Genomic DNA, 7,646 nt, shown 5'->3' with positions numbered 1-7,646 from the left:
AAACACTGAATGTGAAGACATTTTGGTGCAGGTAAATAAATAAGTGTAAGCATGCATTGTTTTGTGGATTAATTTATCTCTCTCTCTCTCTCTCTATATATATATATATATATATATATAATGTTTTTGTTGTTGAGTTTAAAACACTTATTACAGTGTTGTTATTAACACCATAATAGTGTTGACAATATCAAATACACTGGTGTTGTGTGATTAAACACCATAAAGTGTTATATTTGTATTCTTAAGAGTGATAATTTCTCAACACCTTGAGTGTTAAATGATACACTAACACAGTGTTTGAATAATAAACACTTTTGTTAGTGTTGTTTTAACACTAGCAAAGATAGACCTGTATGTTCACCCGGAAAGTGATCATTGTCACACCCATGGTGACAAATCTCACAACATATTTTTGCTGTTTTACTGCGCAAGGAGAGCAGTCACACACACACACACACACACACACACACACACACACACACACACACACACACACACACAGACCTTTTATGACCTTATCTCTCAAATTTGAGGTTTTGATAATACTGAAAGCTTTGAATATTTTCAATTTCAGATAGAATTGAAGAGGCATTGATTTAGCTGGCTTTGCTTCAGGACCCAGATTAAATCAAATGTTCACATTAAACATTAAGTGGCGACCCAACACAATATCAAAATAGTATTGCGTAAAATTAATAAATCATAAGAATTAAAAAAGAAAAACATTGATGATTTTTTTAAGTAAAATTTTGAAGTAAAATTTTCCACCATCTCAGTTTAGGAAACTCACTACTTTTACGCTGCAACTGTAACTTTAAAACACACTGTGACTTAAAAAAAAACACAAAAAAGCCAATAAAAAAGATATAAAGATCCTTCCTTATCCTAAAACGTAAGCATGAGTTTAATCCTTTTATACCACAGAAGCCCGATCCTCTATTCCTTTTGGCTGAGAAATGAGGAGAGGTGCATGTTCGACCCGAGGCGACTGAAGCGGTGCCTGTTTGTTAAACTAATAATTGCTTTGTCATTACACTATAATTAGAAACAATGATCATTCGGCTGCCTGTGCGTATAGAGAGGGCCGCATAACATACACACAAATTAACAAGAATTAAATACCTCATAATTGCAATTAAGAACAAGAGTGTTCAACTCCTGCATGAAGATGTCTGAGGGTGTAAACCACCACGACCATGTTTTCATATATTAACACTGGTTTCTCTCATTATTAGATTGTGTGCTCTTGACAATGTAGGCAAAGCCTTTTAATGTAAGTTGAATTAATAAAGATCCATGAAAAGCAGTAATGTATGCAAATTGCATTGCTATAAGAATTAAATCAGTTGTTTTCATTTGAAAAACAGTATAAGTTTATATAAATAAAAATTATATAAATTATAAATAAAAATTATTTTAGAAAATGAAAATGATATTTTCTAAAGAATAAGTTTGCTTTACCATGCAAATATAGCAACAGTTTTCAAACTGTGCACGTTTTACCACACATTTTCAAACTGTGAAAAATGTCTTATTGTGTCTGCACACCAAAAGCAAATTGAATAACTTGCGTGAGTAGATTACATAAAAAATCAATGCAAGGACGCAAATAAGAATCCTCAGAAAATTGAGGAGATCATTATTATGTTTTTATACACACAAGTGATGCGAAAAACATCCCGTGAAAAATCTAGAGCAATGCGAATACTCACTTCACTTTTGGTGTGCACACACCATTAGGGATCATCATATTCGGGGGTCTTTTGCATTAAAAAGTTAGACACCTATGTTAGCATATTGTGGCTGGTCACTAGAGCACTGGAGGTATTCTGAAGGGTTTTCAGTATGTTGCTATGTTGTTGTTAGTGTATTCTTTGGTTGGTTACTGGCCTAAGTCAAAAGAGCCCACCCAAACGTCTCTGTGATATTCTGGTGTAACGATTGCACACAGGAGACGAAAGATCCAATTGCAGTGTTTAATGGGGTAATCCAATATCAAAATCCAAAACAGGCTAGAGGTCAATAACAGGGAAAGCAGTCCAAAAACAAGAAACAAGAAACAAGAAAACACAAGGGAACGCGAGAAAACCGTGTGACAGAAAACAAGGACTCCATGACACAGATAGAAAACAGACCGGTTTATATAGATAGGTGAAGACGATGCAAGTGGAGACAGCTGAGTGCCATTAGAAGGTGTGCAATAAACCGTGATGAAGGGATGAGGCTTTGTGGGAAATGTAGTGCCTGCAGTGGGGTGCCTATGGGGAAGTGAAACCAATAGTGGACACCCAGGGAAACACAGACCAGACACTGTGACATTACCCCCTCCTCTAAGGAGCAGCTACCAGATGCTCCATCGAACACAAAAACAAACCAAGGAACACAGAGACAAGGAGGGAGGTGGACTGGTGGAGGATAAGGGGGAGACACAGAGGGCCAGGTCCATAGAGGGAAACAGAGACAGGAAGTGAAAAAAAAACAACAGCAAGGAGACCAGGAGGGAGGTGGACCGGTGGCGGACCAGGGGGAGGGACGGAGGGCCAGGTCCATAGAGGGAAACAGAGACAGGAAGTGAAAAAAAAACAACAACAACAAAACAAAGAGGCCAGGAGGGAACGGAAAGTTCAGGGTCCCAGGGCAGAGCCAACAGGGCAGGAATCCAGGGTGGAGCAGGTGGAACTGGAGCCCACCGGAATGGCACAGATGGAACAGGAGCCCACCACAACCGAGCAGAGGACGACCACAACTGTGCAGTCAAGACAAAAGCCCACCAAGGCGGCGCCGAAGACCACCACAGCCATGCGGTCGAGACAGAAGCCCACCAGGGCGGTGCAGAAGACCACCACAGTGGGATCGATGGCACAGGAGAGCAAGTCTGGTTAGGTAAGCCTGAAATAGAGAACATGAACAGGTTAAGGGTGGCCTCTGTGGCCCTGAGGAGATGGTAGATGGCCTTCATGGCCATGACAGGATAGGTCGAGCGCTCAGTAAATTCGGCTGAGACGTGACGAGGCTCTGAAAGTTCCGCAGAGACGTGAAGGGGCTCTAGTAGTACAGCAAAGATGTGAAGGGGCTCTGGTAGTACAGCAGAGACGTGAAGAGGCTTTGGTAATTCAGCAGAGAGGTGAAGAGGCTCTGGTAGTTCAGCAGAGACGTGAAGAGGCTCTGGTAGTTCAGCAGAGAAGTGAAAAGGCTCTGGTAGTTCAGCAGAGATATGAAGATATGAAGAGGCTCTGGTAGATCCGTGGTGATTTGACTGGGTTCAGGAAGATCAACTGTGACTTGACTTTGCTCATAAAGATCAACGGTGACTTGACTTTGCTCATGAAGATCATTGGTGACTTGACTTTGCCCTTGAAGAACACTGGTGACTTGACCTTGCCCATGAAGAACACTGGTGACCTGACCTTGCCCATGAAGATCATTGGTGACTTGACTTGACTCCTGAGGTCTAACTGTGGTAGTGCTTGACAAATGAGTGTTAATGGTGACTTAACCCTCGACTCTGGAGGGTCTACGGGGACCTGACTCGACTCTGGAGGGTCAACGGGGACCTGACTCGACTCTGGAGGGTCTACGGGGACCTGATTCGACTCTGGAGGGTCTACGGGGACCTGACTCGACTCTGGAGGGTATACAGGGACCTGACTCGACTCTGGAGGGTCTATGGGGACCTGACTCGACTCTGGAGGGTCAACGGGGACCTGACTCAACCCTGGGGGTACATTGTGAACCCCCAAAAAGATCTCCAGCTCATTAATTTCCCACTCAGGCACAGGGTTATCCAGGCAGGCGTTAAAAAGGTCTTTAAGTGCCCCATCATTGTACCCCATGCCTACCACCATGGTCCAGAATAATTGTGCCAAACCACCCACCTCACTCCCCTTTTGATGGAGGGTGGTTAATTTTGAAAGTCTCCCCATCCGCTCCTCCATGGTGGCTGGGGAACGGATACGACATCCCACACCACTGGATCTTGGCATGATGGAGTCCTTCTGTAATGATTGCACACATGAGACGAAAGATCCAATTTCAGTGTTTAATGGGGTAATCCAATATCAAAATCCAAAACAGGCTAGAGGTCAATTACAGGGCAAGCAGTCCAAAAACACAAGGGAACGCGAGAAAACCGGGTGACGGAAAACAAGGACTCCATGACACAGATAGAAAACAGACCGGTTTATATATATAGGTGAAGACGATGAAAGTAGAGACAGCTGAGTGCCATTAACAGGTGTGCAATAAACCGTGATGAAGGGACAAGGCTTTGTGGGAAATGTAGTGCCTGTATTGGGGTGCCTATCAGTGATGTGCGGGTCAGTGTATAAACAACCCGCACCCGACCGATTTTTTCAACTAACCCACTCGCAACTCAGGCCGCAAAAAAAAAAATATATATATATATATATTGTACCCGACCCGCTTCCTGACCCGCATTTTTTAAAAGTAGTAAATGCTCATCGTTCCTACCTCTATGGCCCAATGACGCAAGGCAAAAAAAAAAAAAAACTCCTTAATATATTCTAATTTTGTCATGAATTGTAATAAAATAGTATAGTCTGGCTATGTCTATTTTGATGTTTCCGTTCAGCAGACAGTGAGGTTCGGGTTTGTTCCGATCAGAGCTCGTGAGCGGAGAGCGCATTTCTGATTATTCCTCTCCGCTCACTCATTCCGTAGGGTCTCGCTCAACCCAGAGTGGCCTGCTGGTTCGAAAATATGCAAGGAGATATTTAATTGTTTAGTAATAAACTGGTGTTTTCTGTGTTGCTGCAAAGATGAAGTTGACAATGCGGACTCGCCATGAAAGCCAGAGAGAAATGCACATTTCATATGGATTACATTATCAGAGAGTAGCCTATTTATTTTGGTTTTAATATTTTCATTTAAAAGTAGACATTTCAAGCTTTCTGTAATATATACCCTATATTTCTCAAATCTGTGAGGCACAAGCTGAATTTCGGCACCCTCCAGTTCACATGCAATGCAAGTGATCGTGCCGGCGCCTCATTACATTGTCTGCTATATATTTGCTTCTTATTTATTAAATAAGGACAATTCATTGATAAAACATTGATCAAAATTAAGATACAATTTATACAAAACGAAAATCTTTTAAAGAGAGTTTTCTATAAAACAAAACTTAATGAAGTCGTCAAAATTCATGTTTTACCAAAAACAGCGCCGTTGCTCCCCAGTCTTCACCTTTTCTCTTGCCGCCTCCATCTCTTCCTGCAAACTGAGATCGAGCGTCATCTTCGTGCCAGTTATTCAGCCAATAAAGTGTAGGCCTATGTATTTCAAAATTGTGTCTAGTACTATATTAATAACAAAGGTTTAATTGGCATCTTTTAACGACCCGACCGACCGCGACCCGAATATCATGAAAAATATTTTTGTATGACTCGTAACCTTGGGTGACCGGGGGTGACCACAGGCACCCGCTCATTTTGGATCAACCGGCACATCACTGGTGCCTATGGGGAAGTGAGACCACTAGTGGACACCCAGGGAAACACAGACCAGACACTGTGACATCTGGTCCCTATTTATTTATTTCAGGTTTATTTAACAGGGACAATGTACACTTATAATACATAATTAAATGTACAGTGTGCGAGAATTAGCCCAAATTATATTTTACATCTGCAGATCTTAAGATATCACACCTAAAAAAAAAAAAAAAAAATTAAACAGAAAGATTAAAATATTACATACATGTTAGAGCCAGCAACCTCATCGGTATAGCACAAGAAACACAAACAAACAAACAGACAGGACAGAGAAGACAGGATAGCAGTTAACCAAGTTATGACCCGGGTACCTCCTCTACCATGGGAATGCTTACCTTAGCAAACACAGCTAACAAACTTGTTATAACAAAAATTACATACCCCCTGGAAATCCAATGAGGTCAGTAAAGACAACATGGATCAAACATTGTCCTGATGCAAATGAAATATTCAGTCCCTCCAGAAACTCGCGATGTTGCGATCGCGCCAATTCACGCAAATTCAGCCAATCCACGCGATTTATTTGCGGCCTTGCAATTTCATCCAATCACCGCGACTTTACCGCAAATTCAACCAATCAGTTTGGTCCGTCACTGCAAGCTGCATTATTTTCACACAGAAGGACTTCCTTATCAGAGAAAGCAGGCATGAGCGCGAATACATCACACTTACCTACAAATATCACTGCGAAAGACCGTGCAAAGCAATTCCCTAATGTTCTCCACGAAAGTGGAGGGAAACTATTTTGCACTGTGTGCAACATTGTCGTGGAACACAAAAGAAAATCCTCGCTTGACCGACACTTCTCTACAGCAAAACATGCCAGAAGGATGTCCGTGCAAGAGCCTACACGGCAAGTGACTATCACCGAAGCTGTTGCTCGCAAATCCATCGCAAGCAGCGAAAGGAACAAGGTAAACAACAAAACTTCATAACGTTTGTAAAACTAGGTCTGTGGTGGTTTGCTTTTGTCAGTTGTCAGGCAGGCCTTGCGTGGGCACAGGTGATACTGCTAGCGAGTTTGAGAGGGGCAGTTAAAACTATTTTTCATGCTTTCACACGGTAGTTTCATCAATCATTTATCCAGTGTTTCCCCTACATAGACTTTGCTGCGCCAACAAAATGCTAAAAGTCTAAATATTTTACGGGGACAACATGATTTTTTTCTTAATTCACCCTTTGCAGGGAGCTTGATTGACAGACGATCTAACCAATCATAAACCGTCATCCGCCATTTTGTCCGACAAAGCAGTCAGGAGATATAGCAGATTACATTGGAGGATTTGAACTTGAAAAACGGAATGTACTGATGCCTTTCCACGGTTTAAAACAACATTCCTTATGTTCATTCATGTTTATTTGATGCTTTAATAATAAATGAACTAGAAGGAAGAGATGATCGGTTCACGAGCAGCTTTAACTGATGCTCTACAGTGATCTGTCAGACACATTTAAGAGCCACAAAATGGTATTTATATGTTTATAAATATGAATGAATGAATTATAATTGGTATTTGGTGTTTAAATTTCTTTTAAAAAATGACCAAATTTGAAAGGTGAGACTTTAATATGTTTAATATTAAAAGTAACCGAAAAGTAACCTGCTCTGTCCTGTTCGTCAGTGTGTTGTCAGTCTTTTCTCTGCTCCGCAATGTATTTTTCACTGCGTGAGAACATGGTGTGGCATGAGAGCAGCGTAGCTTGTCGGACATAGCAACAATAACTAAGGGGGGCGGGTCTTTGCGAAGGAAAATTGACAAACTGATATCAGTATTCCTGCTGCTGCTCCTGAATAAAGAATAAAACATGACAGTAAAAGCAAAATTAGTTACATAACATAAATATAAGAGTTGTACGGGTGAAGCATGAACTAATATTAATGTTACCAAGCAAGTGACCATGTGTGGACAAGTAATGCAAGAATAAAGGAGGAGATAATAGTGATAGTGAGTGAAGACACTATCATTAATTTTTTTTTTTTTTTTTTTTTTACACATCTCACTGTTGAGTTGTGCTATTTTTACAATTGGCCTGTCGGCAACCTCATTCAGTCCTTTGAGCTTACCTGGTGTTCTAAGCAGGGTCATTTTTAAAGTTTTGTACTGGTCAGTCTTTTAGAAAAAAAAAATG

At 41.1% G+C, this 7,646-nt stretch overlaps 1 long non-coding RNA gene across 1 annotated transcript; it reads right to left on the bottom strand.

The window, feature by feature from the left end:
* Positions 1-2,873: 2,873 nt before the first annotated feature.
* On the bottom strand, positions 2,874-3,475 carry LOC132133770 (uncharacterized). The gene is made up of 3 exons (XR_009429224.1): positions 3,441-3,475; positions 3,321-3,405; positions 2,874-3,000 (listed from the first exon to the last, which is right to left on the bottom strand). It is a non-coding gene; the product is annotated as an uncharacterized LOC132133770 (long non-coding RNA).
* Positions 3,476-7,646: the final 4,171 nt, after the last annotated feature.

The sequence above is a fragment of the Carassius carassius genome, chromosome 50 (assembly GCF_963082965.1).
Source record: "Carassius carassius chromosome 50, fCarCar2.1, whole genome shotgun sequence".
Lineage (NCBI taxonomy): Eukaryota > Metazoa > Chordata > Actinopteri > Cypriniformes > Cyprinidae > Carassius > Carassius carassius.
The sequence above is the reverse complement of the archived record's forward strand: the minus strand, read 5'-3'. Positions and strand labels throughout refer to the sequence as shown.